Source organism: Crocuta crocuta, unplaced genomic scaffold (assembly GCF_008692635.1).
Source record: "Crocuta crocuta isolate KB4526 unplaced genomic scaffold, BGI_CrCroc_1.0 scaffold3, whole genome shotgun sequence".
Classification (NCBI taxonomy): Eukaryota; Metazoa; Chordata; class Mammalia; order Carnivora; family Hyaenidae; genus Crocuta; species Crocuta crocuta.
The window spans coordinates 11897994-11913508 of NW_027529934.1; positions in this window are offsets into that span (position 1 = coordinate 11897994).

The following is a 15515-nucleotide window of genomic DNA, read 5'->3' on the forward strand; positions in this document are numbered from 1 at the left end:
ACAAGAGACTATGTCTATTTCCTTCTTTAAGTGGGGAGGAAGTCATGTGCAAGCATGGGCCTAGAATGCTCTTGGCCAAAAGTGGGGAAAAAAAGGATCTGAGGTAAGAGATTTCTTGAAAGTTTGAAGAAGAAGCATGAAGCCAGTGTAGCTGGGTAAAGTGAGCACAGGGGAAACCATAGGAAATGAGGGCAGAGAGGCAACAGAGATTGGAGAGTGCTGAAGATGAATTCAGGGCCACATAGGTGATAGCTTTTACTCTAGGTGAGATGAGAAATCTCTGAAGGCTTTAATTTTTTAAAATTTTTTAATCTTTATTTATTTTTGAGAGAGAGAGTACAAGTGGGGAGGAAAAAAGAGGTAGACACAGAATCCAAAGCAGGCTCCAGGCTCCAAGCTGTCAACCTAGCTCCCACAGCAGGGCCTGAACTCACAAACTTACAAACCACAAGTTCATGACCTGAGCCAGTCAGAGACTTAACTGACTGAGCCACCCAGGCACTCCTGAAGGGTTTTAAACATGAAAATTGTTCGGTATGTTTTAAAGATATTTCCATTTTCTGATTCTCTAGTATCTCTTTAAATTGAACAAGCTTTTAAATGTATATTTATTTTAAGAGAGAGAGTGGGGGAAGGACAGAGAGAGAGGGGAACAGAGGATCCAAAGCTGGCTCCTCACTGACAGCAGTGAGCCCAATGTGGGGCCTGAACTCAAGAACCGTGAGATCATGACCTGAGCTGAAGTGTGATGCTCAACTGACTAAGCCACCCAGGCAGCCCTGAATTAAACAAACTTAAAAGAGGTAAAGAGGGATGCTATTTGTCAATTCCCTAAAATCTCACACCTGCTACCTAGGACACCCATGCCAGGTGTTTTTCTTACATCATTTCCTTTGGTCCAATTATTTACCACATTTAACAAATTAAGAAACTAAAGCTTACAGAGATTACAAAAATTACTCACATCATAAATAGTAAATTGCAAATTTCTGATGCAAACCTAGATCTGCCCATCTTAAACCTCATTCCAGCTATTATGCTGTTCTTCCAGAGTATAATCTGATTCAAAGAGTGGAAGGAGACAAGGCCATAGAGGTAAGCATTCTTCAGACTGTCAAAGATTTTCTATACCGTATATAGTAGATGCTTATATATTTTATCTGTCTGGTTTTCCCTTCCCTTCCTGCTCAACTACCCGTCGTAGTATCTTCTCCCCAGGACTGGGCTGGGTACCTGATTTGTACCTGGCCTGTCAAAGTGACTCATTCATTCCTCTAGCTGCAGTGATTGAGCCAAAAATGAACCTGTGATCCCAGCTAGGCCAATCAGAGGCTTTCATTTTGAAGCTTTTTATTGAAAGTAGAGAAGAGGGTTTCTCTTCTGGGTCTTAGAGATGGAACTGTATAATCAGGAAATACCCATCAATCATCTTTCTTGCCACATGGAAAAACTAGTCCACAATGGGAAAAAAATAATTTGAGCATAATACTCTTCATTGTCAGTCAACTCAGGAATGCTTTGTGATGTAATCCAGAGCAGGGGTAGAAAGACAGAATGCATGTCCTTTTTGCATTTTTACATCAGGCATGTTAATATTATATCTCTTAATATAAAGTCAAAGACTTGTAAATTGGTAGACTCTCTCAATCAGCAATAGGTTTCCTAAAAAATTCAGCCTTCTCTATTTTAGACTGCTTATACATTAAGACAGTCCCCAACCTGGACTGAAGACTTTCGTCCACTATTCTTCCTCTCCTCCCAAACTCATCCCATTAAATCAACAAACATTAAGATCCTTGTCTTTACAAAGTCAGCAAAAACACAACACAAAAAATGTTAGATGCTGTGATTTGTAAGAATTAAAAGAGTAGACAGATCCACAATGTTTAATCAGTGCTTGTCACCCCTCTGTTCAAAGCCCCCAGAGACTCTCCATCGCATTTAGGATAAATCTAAAGTCATCACCATGGCCTATGAGGTTCTAGATGACCAAGCCTGTGTCTTCCTTTCTTACCTCATCTTCTACCAGTTTCCTTCTTGCCTAACTCCACTCCAACCAACTGGGCTCTTGCTGTTCCTCAAATAATCCAAGCACTCCTACTTTAGAATGTACATTCTGTTTCCTCTTTCTGAAACACCTTTCTCTCAAATACCCACATGGCACTCTCAACTTCTTGCAAGTGTCTGTTCAGATGTCACCAAATCACTGAGTCATTAACTTCCCTCCCTAAATAAAATAACCTACCCAAACTTGTAGGCTGCTTTCTTTATAATACTCATCACTAATTATTTATTTGTTAATTATCTGTCTGCCTTCACTGAAATATAAGCTCCATAAAAGCAAGGACTCAAATGCTTTGGCCACTGCAGTATTCCCCACTCTCTGGCACATAGTAGGGAGTGCTTGGTTACTAATCTTTGATTGGATAAGTGGATGTAATTTAACATTTGTTGTGACAATGTGCTAATAATTGATTTGTAATGATTGCCGAAGTATTCAGAGTTCCTTGTGTCTTTTTATTCTTTTAAAAAATGCTTATTTATTTATTATGAGAGAGAAAAAGAGAACGTGCATGCACATGTGCATGTGTGCAAATGGGAGAGGGTCAGAGAAAGAGGAAGAGAGAGAATCCCCAGCAGGCTCCATCCTGTAAGTGCAGAGCCAGATATGGGGCTTGATCCCACAAATCATGACATCATGACTTGAGCCCAAATCAGGAGTTGGACACTTAATGGACCACCCAGGCACCCTGAATCTTTTTATTCTTAAATCAATATCACTAAACATTTCCCTTTTTAAAAATTGGTCGTGCACACACACATACAACAGGTTTAAGAACCATGGGTTTCATAGAAGGGTAAACATAATTAAGATCACTGGTGATTAAATGAAGGATAGAATTGAGGGAAAAAATTGTGAACAGACTGTTATAACTCAGGCTTTGAATGAAGAGATATTGAATTAGACAAGTGAAAATGGATAAAAGTACATATTAAAATTTTTTAGGTAGTAATATTAGCAGAACTTGGGAAATGTCTTTCAGCAATGAGTTAAAGGGAATAGGTAAGAGTGACTCCATATTTCTAGGTTGGGGTGAATGGTTGATGATAATGCTACCACATGAGAGAGAGAATACAAAAAGGGTGGAGGTAGTGATGATCATCAAGTTAGGTTTGATAAGACTGACTTGAAATAATGGTGAAGAAGACATCCAAGGAAATATGGCCAGCAGACCATTGGACATCTGAAGCTGAAAGTCAAAGACATGGTCTGCAGATTTAGATTTTGTGTTACTTCCAACAATTCCTACCTGTGAACATGCCCCCCAATGAAACCATTACAATTCCCCCAAAATAGTCCTTTCTCTTCCTTCTGTGTTACCTCTAGAATGATATATTCAGTTTTCCCCTCTTATAAGTAGAAAAATATGTGAAGTAACTTTTTTAAATGTATTTTTTTAAGTAATCTCTATACCCAACATGAAGCTCAAACTCATGAGCCTGAGGTCAAGAGTCAGATGCTCTACTAACTGAGCTGGACAGGTGCCCCTGAAGTAACCTATTTTTAAATTAACTGTAATTTTACTGATTTTACAAATACACAAAGTTTATCAAATAAGTCACAAAGAGAAAAGCTGTCTCTATCTCAACCATTACTATGGAAACTCTTTTACTTCTTAGTTTTTAAATTTAGGATTAATCTTACATTTCTACATATACTGGGACACCTGGGTGGCTCAGCTGTTTAAATGGCTGAGTCTTGATTTTGGCTCAGACCATGATCTCACAGTTCATGAGTTCAAGCCCCACACCAAGCTGTGTGCTGACAGTGAGGAGCCTGCTTCGGAGTCTCTCTCTCCCTCTCTCTCTCTCTCTCTCTCTGCCCCTACCCTACTTGTGCACTCTCTTAAAATAAATATTTTAAAAAATAAAAATAAAATTCTAGATATTATACTATTTCTTGGTTTATCAATTTTATGCATTTTTCTATTAATTTCCTGTAATGCAGGTAAGTTTTTCTCTCTCTTATTCTCTCTTTATCTCTTCTCCCATCATCCTAATCTAACTTTATCACAATTTGTGGTCATATCAACAGAATGTTTACATTATTGTGACTATATAAAAACTCAGAACCAAGCTGTATACTTACAGCTTAATCAGCTTTTCTTGTGTGGCCCAAACTTAGCTTTTCTTTCGAATTTACTTAGCTTTTTATTTGCTTAGTTTTTTTTATAACATCTGTGTTTCAATTCAGAATATATTCTGTTTATTTATATACTATCAATATTATTTTTCAAACTCTCAAACATCACAGATCATCTTTAAGTTCCATATTTTTTCTGGAGACAACCCTCAAGCCCTTTGTCATCTAGTTCCAATTTAAGCAGTTGCTTCTAGACCTGCTGAATGTCTCATCCTGGCTCTTTAAGCTTTATCATCAAAGTGGAAGTGAATTTTGTCACTTTGCCATTTAGGCTACCTAGGTTAAGACCCATTATATTCCTCTTTCTTGTTTTATACCCTTATTTTAACTGTAGCAATCGCCCAATAGCTTCATATAAAGGAGTACCTAAGAGATACATTTGTTTTTCACTTTTTTTTTTTTTTTTTTGGTCCTTGCCTGTCTGAAAAAAAAACCTTATTTAGCCTCACATTTAACTGGAATTTGGCTAGCTATAGAATTTCATATTGGAAATAGCCTTCCCTCAGAATTTAACCAGTATGTTTCCACTGATTTCTGGCATCTAGTATTGCTGTTTCTGAGAAGTCCAATGCCATCTATTTTTTTCTTTTAATTGTAACTTAACTTTTCACCTTTTCTCTGGAAACTTTTAGATTCTCTTCTTCCTCACTAGTGTTCCAAAATTTTATAACACTACAGTTTGAGACTGTTTTAACCTCTTTTTACTGGAGGACATTTTATTTATAATTTAAAATTTATAAAGTAAAATTCTCCTATATTTTAAAATTAATTAATTTATTTTGAGAGAGACAGAGGCAGGAAAGGACAGAGAGAGGGGGAGAGAGAGAGAGAGAGAGAGAGAAAATCTCAAGCAGGCTCCACACTGCCAGCATATAGCCCAATGTGGGGCTTGAGCTCATGCACAGTGAGACCATGACCTGAGCTGAAATCAAGAGTTAGACACTCAACCGACTGAGCCACCCAGGCACCACCCCCCTATATTTTTGTTTTCTCTTTGCAAACCTCTTATGTGTTAGAAGTTGGATCTCTTGGATTTCTCTAATTCTTTTATTTTTTATTTCCCATTGCCCTCCCATATCTTTTATTATCTTCAGTATAGCTTTCTATATATACTGAATTATTTACGATTAGCATCATGTGGTTAATTTCTACAAACTCTTTTTGATTTGATGATTGGTTTCTTTTATAGCATTGTCTTTTGTTTTACGAAAGTCAAAATTTCTTATCTGAACATATTAAAGTAGGGATTTTGCTAAGGAAGTGTTGGGGAGTAAGCCACTTGATGTCCTGTTAACCTGCCTAACCTATGCCACCTGCCTTTTCTACTGCATCTCAGCTATTAGCTTGTAAAAGAGTTTTCTGTCACTGAACTCCTGATGCATTGAAAGCCCAGATGGGAAACGCAAAGCAAAGAATGTAGACCTTACAGTGAGGAGTTTTCATCAAGATTTAAAATTATAAGTAATAAAGGATTCATGGTTTTTAGTTATGAAAAAAAGAAACAAAATTTCTGTTCAAGTTACAATAATATTTTAATGTCCTTATATACCAAAGTATTAGGAATAGTTATCTCTGGGTGGTGAAAATGTATGATCAGGAAGAAAGAAAATTCAAAAGAAGATCAACTGACTGAAATAAAATTGAGGAATAAGGGATTAGGCCTACATGAAGTAGGAATGTAATGAGGTATGAGTTAAGGTGGGAGAGAAGAACAGAAGTCAGTGGAAAGATAATGGGTTAAATTTTCTGAGCTACAGAGCTAAATGATGATAATGGTTGCCTTGGAAAGTGGTGGATGGTGGCTGAAATGGAGTAGTAATGAAAACCGTAGATCACTGAATGGGTTATCTGCACAGTCCTTTTAATCTTCAAGAGCTTTGAGGGAGGAGTGATGCAGATGTGCAAGACTCTGAGCCTTGTATCAAAATCCTTAATGTATAATTAAGGATTGTCCAAAGATAATGTGGACTAGGGAGTTGCCAAACCATACCCCTAGGAATTGCTACTTTATTCAAAGAAACAGCCTCCATCATACTTGTGACTAAAACAGGCTGTTTATAAAGGGCAACTCTTAGGATCAAGTTAGGAAGAATCATATTTTAAACAAAGCATTATATTTCTCCTCTGGTTAGCTTCATGGTAGATGTTTTATGTAGTGTTGACAATCTCTACTTTCTTACTAAACTACTCTTTAGTATTTGAAACTCTTGATTTGTGTAGAAACCTAACTGTACGAATGAATTCAGCGTAAAGGAAAATGAAAAGGTGGGGAGGGGCTCCGAGATATGACAAGCAAACTTTCAAGTCTAAGAAATTTTATTAAATCCCCTACTGATTTACAGAAGTCTTTCAGTTGTTTACATACCAACTGATTGTCTTGTCTGCCCCAGGTCTGGCTGACCCACTTCCTGGTTTGATAAAGATTGCTTGGAAGCCAGGAAAACATTGGCAAGATTAGTCAGATTCATTCAGAGGAAGTTACTTAAGAACTCATTTTATTTATGTTCCTTTATAAATATTTCCACACCCACCCTTTACCTAAACTGTTCACACGGCAACCCCTCAAAAAAAAAAAAAAAAACAAAAAAAACCTGGGGTTATAATGAAAACAAATTTATATTCTGGTTCTCCATGGGTGGTCCTTTGTTTGTGATCAGTGCCTTACTTTTAGTGCAGATTTTAGGACTGGCTTTTTTCTTCTGATAACATGCAGTTAAAGTAATCCTGCTGGTATACCTCTCCCTTCAATCCTGAAGTTCATTTCTTCTTTTGATTCCATAGTCCTTTAATATTCCCTCAATATTTTTTATAATGTTTATTTATTTATTTTTGAGAGAGTGCACACACGCATGCACAAGTGGGGGATGGGCAGAGAGAGAGGGGGACACAAAATCTGAAACAGGCTCCAAGCTCTGAACTGTCAGTGCTGAAACCCACAAACTGTGGGATCATGACCTGAGCTGAAGTCAGAGACTTTGACTGAGCCACCTAGGTGTCCCTTCCCTCAATATTTTGTAGACACTAGGATTGGGGTCCAGGAACCCATACTGTTTCAATAAAGTGAATTAACTGCTTTCAGTTAAGAAAACATCCAGAGGAGATCATTTGCTACCAGAATTCTTTTAAGTCCACTGGCTTGTAGTCCCCTAAATTCATGAAAATGCAGACTGATTTTCCTATGTAATACACACACACATACATACACGTATATGTACATACTTTTTTAAAAAGCAATTTTTAGCTCTGCAAGTTAGAAACTTAATAGTCTACTGATATCCCCTCAATATTACCAGTATATTTTTCTCCTTGATAAAATGGGAGTTTGAGTTTCTTAATAGAATCACAGATTTAGGGGATTTATATTCATACAGTGTCCTGAGGATGTAATTTCCCAGTGGGACAGAGTTCTGTTTTACCTCAAAACTCTATCAATAGTGCTGCAGACACATTTTTGTTTGTCAGGTCACCTTTTTCTGAACTACAAAGACCACATCACTTTGGTTTATACATTCTCTTTGGTAATTTAGAAGCATCATTAGGCCACAGGTTTCTTTCACATTTCGTCATATTTAATGAGATTTCTAAGCCCTTGCTTTCTTGTTCCTGAAAGTGATTTGTACAGGCAGCAGACTTCAAATGGTAAGCATGAATTTTATAGCAATATTTCATAGATTCTTAGATGTACACTTTATATTGCATTTTACAAACCAGAAACCAGCATGTATTTTATGGCTGAGAGCATCTTACCATTAACTGGCATAGTTTTCATATTGTTGGTTATACATAAAATAATGGTGCATCATTGACTGCACGGCATCTTAGATTCTACGAAATATGGTAGGTATCCAAACGTAGTCTTTATTACCAATACTTGGCTCTCTTTTCATTATCTCTGGTTCTTCAGAATTTTAGGGTGTTACAGAGTGTGATAGTTAACGTTATGCATCAACTTGACTGGCCACGGAGTGCCCAGATTAAATATTATTTCTGAGTGTGTATATGAGGGTGTTTCCAGATGAAATTAGCATTTGCACTGGTGGACTCAGTAGACTGCCCTTTCTCATGGGGATTGGAATCATCCAATCTGTTGAGGGCTTAAATAGAACAAAAAACCAAGTAAGGCTGTATTTGCCCCTTTATGTTTCCTGTCTGCCTGCTTGAGTTGAATAATCTCATCTCATCTTTTCTAGCCCTTACACTGGTATTTACACCATCAGTTTCCCTGGTCCTCAGGCCTTTGGAATCAGACTGAATTACACCATGGGCTTTCCTGGGTCTCCCCAGGGTATATATATATATATATATATATACATACAAATGTAATTTCCTATTGGTCTGTGTCTCTGAAACACCCTGACTAAAACAGAGAGGATACAAATTTGATTCACAAAACCTTGGATACTTTATTATTGTTATAAGACTTGCTGTTTGGGAAGAGTAAAGCCATTGGTATCATGTCTTGGGAAGCATCATAGGCATAGGTACTTCCTAAAGATTTATATGTTACAGAATCTCCACATCTCATTTCAACAATGCAGAATTCCTTTCTAGTTTGACTTCTGTCTCATATAATTGAGAAATAGGCCATCAACCTGCTCCTACTTTAGAAATGTTTATTCTCAGAGATCTATCTATATACCTAGACCATACAACTTTAGCTCTGGATAGAATTACTTTAACAGAAACGAATTCTAATATTATATGGATAATTTTTGCTCAGAAGTTTTCTAAGTAACAGCCATCTTTGAACAATCTCTGTCTTTTGTCAAACTGTTCCCTAGGCCATTACAAACTAGGCTGTTCACAACCACTTAATGGAAAATGCCCTGGAAAATTCCTGTCAAAGAATAGAGTTAGCTTAATTTTGTTTTTTTCTTTCCTTTTTCTTTTTTTCTTTTTTTCTGTTTTTTGCTTTAGTCTCTCCTATTATTAGTTTTCATCTGTTTATTATTAACTTTTTTCTATCATTCCTAATTGTTGTAAGCAGCATCAAGTTATCTTTGGGAACATGTTGAGTTTAAGTCAATTAATCTAACTATAAAAAATTTTTACATAAAGCATGTGTATGCTTATAAGTCACCCAATTTATCATGAAACTTTTATAATAGGACAAAGCAAAGTCAAATTATTTTTCTAACAAATTAAGTTGTGTAAATATTGAATAAAATTGTACACTTGGGCACAGTTTGCAGTTTGTTAATTTTTTTCAACAGGGTTAAGAGGTGCTTTCTGCCCTTAGAATAGAGCTGTATATCCTCTTTTACTTTTCCTTCTATTATCTTTGTGCATAGTTACAATTTGAGTCAGGAACATTTGACATAATTTTTCTATTGATTCTTATGAATATGATTTTGTAATTAGTGATTTTATAATTCCTGTGTGAAATTATGTTATTTTTCTATTTTATGTGAGAAAATAGACACTATAAAATTATCAGTATCTTGCCCTATAAAGGTAATGACAACCAAATGTTTTATTTATTTATTTATTTTAAGTTAATTTTTGGGAGAGCACAAGCAGAGGAGGGGCAGAGAAAAGGGGACAGAAGATCCAAAGTGGGCTCTGCCCTGACAGGCTGACAGCAGTGAACTCCATATGGAGCTCGAACCCACAAACCACAAGATCATGACCTCAGCCAAAGTTGGCACTCAACTGACTAAGCCAACAAGCGCCCCCCAAATTTTTTATTTTGAGTGAAAGAGTGAATGTCCATGGCATATAGATATTCTATAGGCTTACTGCTTTATTCAGGAAGTGGGACAATTTTTGTCATCGGATTGGAAATGTTTTTTTTTAAATAAAATTAAAGTGTATTTATTTTTAACAGAAAGGTAGTGTGAGCAGGGGAGGGGCAGAGACAGAGAGAGACAGGGAATCCCAAACAGGCTTCATGCTGTCAGCCCAGAGCCTGACACAGGGCTTGATCAATGTGAGATCATGACCGAAGCTGAGATCCACAGTCACACACTTAACCAACTGAGCCACCCAGGTGCCCCTGGATTGGAAAATTTTTAATGAAAGTTTTCTACCTAAAATTTAAAAAAAATTTTAGAGAGGTGAACATTTAATTGTTGAAGCCATTTTACGACACAAAAGTTGTTGGCATGGTTCAAGGATGTGTTTTAAGTAATTTAAAAATCTTTTCTTTTTAGATTTAATGTCTCATAATGCAAAGAAAAAGAGAGAATTTTAAGATACCTATCAAGTAGCTGAAAGAGGAGGCACCTGGTAGAATATTTGTTAAATGTGTTCATTTTATTGGTACGTTTTCTGTAAAAATAATCTTTTTTTTCCAAGTTATCATATTTTCCTTCATTGAAGGCATTAGAATTAGTCCTAACCTAGCCCTGACTGTGGAAGAACAATTCTGTTCTTCAACTTTTTGGTTACAAATGCCAAGGAATAAGAGCGCCTGGGTGGTTCAGTCGGTTAAGGGCCAACTTCCGCTTAGGGCATGATCTCGCTGTTCCTGAGTTTGACTCTGTGTCAGGCTCTCTGCTGACAGCTCAGAGCCTAGAGCCTGCTTCAGATTCTGTGTCTTCCTCTCTCTCTACCTCTCTCCCACTTGCATTCTCTCTCTCTCTCTCTCAAAAATAAACATTAAAAAAATTTTTTAATTATACAATGCCAAGGAATGACAGTGATTCACATTGCTATATTCAGACCACTGTGTTAAAGCAATACATTCAAAGGCATGTTAAATGATGCTTCCTTCTTTCTTAAATAATCATCTTTAATCAATATAGTGCACATTTCTTTTTCTCATTGGTAAAAGTACACTTGGAGATAGTAAAGTCGACCAATATAGGAAACCTAATATGGGATACCCCAAGGAATAATATTGCAAAATATGTAAGGGATGTCCATCTATAGTTGCTTCTTGGACCTAAATTAGACTAAGTAGAGATTCATGACATTATGGAAATAGGAACTATACTAAAATATTAGGGCTTGTCCAACTGTATTAGTCAGCTTGGGCTGCCATAACAAAATACTACAGACTGAATCTTTTGAACAACAGAAATTTTTTTCTCACCAATCAAGGTCAAAGTGCCAGCCAATTTGATTCTTATGAAGGTTCTCTTCCTGGCTTATAGAGGTCACCTTGTCACTTAGCAATATCCATTTAAGGTTTCTCCATGTCTTTTCATGGCTTCATATCTCATTTCTTTTTAGCACTGAATAATAGTCCATTGTCTGGATATACCAACTATAACTATTCCTATTAGATCAGGACCCCAACTTTATGATCTTGTTTACCTTTAATGACGTCCTTAGAGGCACCATCTTCAACTGTAGCCACACTTGGGGTTAAAACAACATATGGATCTTGGGGAAATACATTCAGTTCATAACAACACTCTCACTTTATAAACCAGAAAAAGATCCATAGAGAGTGATAGGAAACTCAAGATTAAAAAAGAGACCTAAAGATTATGAAGATCAACCTTTCCAGTGGTGTTTTCTACCAAAAACCTTTAAAATAACTTGTTAAATAAATTCACAGCAAAATTTGATTGTCAGTTGAAAGCATTTTCTGTGACATTACTACCTTCCCTCCTTGTATATGTCTCTTCAGTCTTTTCCAAGTTGTTACAGATTCTCTTTTACTACAGGAGAATCCACTGCCCTGAGGTTCTTAACTTGGGCCATGATCAAGGGCTTAAAGAACTATCTGAAACCGTATGGCAGTTTTTGTGTTGTTGCTGTTTTTTATTTTAGGAGAGCAGCTTTTATCAGATTTAAAAACAGTCTGTGACAGCAAGAGTCCATCCACTAAGCAGTAACTTTCTCTGTCTTACTAGAGTGATTTAGTCTTCTGCTTCGCAAGTCTCTTTTGATGGTAGATATGGCATATCCACTCAAAAAAAAAGCTAATAAGAGGTATTTTAGATGCTCAAAGTACTGAGCTTCATGCTAAGAATAGAAAAATGAATACCATAATTCTGTAATAAAGATTTAGTAAAATACAGAATAATAAGGAAGAGTTGAAGAGAGGTAAATTTATTGAACACATAAGTTTTTCTGACAAAGCTTTTTTTTTTTTAATAAATTTCACCTGTGATAACCCCCAGTTTGACTTGCCTCCTCTTTCTGAATCTTATTAAAGCTGCAGCGTATTGGGCATGAAGTATCTAACCAGTTTCTTTTTTTTCTCGTTCTGAGCTGACATTATGTTGGGGAAAGGATGAAATTTAGCAGTGTTGCATTTATTTTGCAAGTTGACAAGTGGAGCCTTTCATTTTCAATTTTGTTTCAATTTTGTTTTAAATTGAAGTATAGTTGACACATAATGTTACATTAGTTTCAGATGTATAACATCATGATTCAACAACTCTATACCTTATGTGATGCTCACCACAAATGTATCTACCATCTGCCACCATGCAGTGCTATTGGCTATATTCATCATGCTATACCTCTTATCCCATAATTTATTCATTCCATAACTGGAAGGCTGTATTTACCACTCCCCTTCAGCCATTTTGCCTGTTCTCCCCTCTGGCAACCATCAGTTTATTCTCTTTATTTGTGGGTCTGTTTCTGCTTTTGGTTGGTTTATTTGTTTTGGTTTTTAGATTCCATACATAAGTAAAATTGTATGATACTGGTCTTTGACTTATTTCACTTAGCACAATACCCTCTAGGTCCATCTATGTTGTCACAAATGACAAGATCTCTTTTTTATGGCTGAGTAATATTCCACCATGTATATGTACACATCTTCTTTATCCATTCATGTATCGTTGGACATCTGAGTTGCTTCCTTACCTTGGCTATTATAAATAATGCTGCAATAAAACCAGAATCTTTCATTTTCAATTTTAATTTCAAGAAAGAAACTATACATTGTTCTCTAAAATCTCCTCCAACTCATACACACAGACTAGAGTTGATCCCAAAGAGAAACAGCAGAGAGGAAGCGTACAGGTAAGAAAGTCAACTCTACAGCCAGTTTTTGCAGTGAGAATCCAAGAAAAGGGAAATCTCTGAAGAAATTCAATTCACTGATGATTATATGAGCTTAAAGATTATACTTAAAGCAAATGTGTAAGACAAATCCTAAGGCAAATAATACAGGCCTTGAAGCAAGAAGCACACACCCTTTCAGTCTATGTGGGATACAAGAAGCAGGCCCAAAAGGGACCATAACATTAACATGTACTAGAAAGAGACCGAGCTCAACATGCAATATACAATTTGTTGTACAAGTCTTCCTTGATTTATAACGGGATTGCATCTGGGAGTAGTTGATGCTCCTCCCTGTCTAGCATCACAAGAGAGTGTCGCTCAGGAAAAGATAAAAATTCATAATTTGAAGTACAGTTTGTTGTCAATGCACATCACTGTTGCACTATCATAAGGTTGAAAAATCAGTAAGTTGAATCATCATAAGTGGGGGACCATCTGTATATATCTATGTTGAGTAATATATACTTCCCAGTATAGGAGATGGGTCCCATTACTCTTCATCTACTTTTGTCTGTCCTCAGCAACTACTATGTTAGTTTCCTACTGCGGTGTAACAGATTACCTCAGAGTTGGTGGTTTTAACAATTTGAATGTATTATCTTACAGAGCTGTAGTTTGGAAGTTCTAAATGGGTCATGTTGAGCTAAATCGAGGTATGCCTTCCTTTCTGGGGGCTCTCGGGGAGAAGTTTTCTTACCCCTTCCAGCTGTACAGGCTTCCCGAGTTCCTGCATCTCTGGTTCTCTTCCATCTTCAGTAATAGCTGGTCAAGTCTTTTCCACATTGCATCACTCTGACACTGACTCTTCTGCCTCCCTCTTTCACATAAAAGGACTCTTATGATTACATTAGGTAATCCAGGATGATCTCTATTTTAAGGTCAGATGATTAGCAACCTTCATTCCATCCACAGCCTTTGTTATGTAATATATGACAGATTTTGGTAATTAGTACTTGGACAACTTTGGGGAGATGGGGGGCATGATTCTGTCTATTACAACTACCAAGGTAAAAAACAGTTTAAGTAATGTTTCCTATAATAGTATGACAGGGTAGACATTTCCTGAGCTGTAGAGCTTCTTATCCCCAGTCTCTTATACCCATTTAGCTAACTGAGAAAGGAAGAAGTACATTGTTACTACAGGATATGTAGATATTAAGTTAATTTAGAGGTCAGAGGTGAGATACGGAATGTAGCCTTCTCTAAATTGAAGAAAATGAAACTCAGAGAGATTTCTGGTTCTTCATGTCACAGAAAGCCAGTGTTAAAGCCTCAAACTACTTCCGCTTTTTCTAATTTATTTTCTCAGTGCAATGTTATCATTAATACTATATTATATGACCGGAGAAATAAAAAAAGAAGAAGAAGAAGAAGAAGAAGAAGAAGAAGAAGAAGAAGAAGAAGAAGAAGAAGAAGAGGGGCACCTGGGTGGCTCAGTCAGTTGAGTGTCTGACTCTTGATTTGGGCTCAGGGCATGAGGGGTTTAGGATCAAACCCCACATCAGGGTTTGAGAAAGAATCTTGAGGAAGCCTACTTGGAGCCTACTTGAGATTCTTTCTTTTTCTCTCTCTTTCAAAACAAATAAAAAGTAAAAACAAACAAAAAACCAAAACCAAAAAAGAAAAAAAGTCATCAGCTTTGAGTTAAGGTAGGCATTACTGTCTCAACTTTACCTTTTTAAAGGTGAGGAACATGGGGCTCTTAGTAACCACACTGCTGAAATTGGCAGAGCCCAGATTTGCACAACTCCAAAGCCCATGCCCTGGCTGCAAGCATCTAGCCAGTCCACCACCATGTTATTATCATCAGAAACATGAAAAGTCATGTTTTTGACTTTTGTAAGATCTCAGTGGATTTCTTAGTCTAGAAATCCACAATTGTTTTATAATTTCCATGGATAGTTCTAGCTATTTCAAGTGATGCCATAAAATTTTAAACATAAAATAGAAGTCACATTCTGAGTTAAACTACTTACGCAAATTCACTTTATTAAGATTATTTATGATACATATCACCTTTTAAATAAGTAAAGCGAATTAATCTGAGAAAAGGGAGAGCCACAGCAATATTTGGTGTTGAATTCCCCAAAGTTGGAGCTTTAATACAATTACACTGTTTCTGATATTCAAAGGCTCTCATTCTCTGTCTTTGAAGCAGGCTTCTTCTAACTTAAACAGCATTTCAGTAGCCTGATGTTTAGCACATTACTCAATAGTGTTGTCAAGTCTATATAAAATATACCATGAGAATGTTACAGAAAATTTACATTTTAAATGGTAGACTTCAGGGTGTGGGTGAGAGGAAACATTCTTGTCCTTTGCATCATCTCCAACTGTT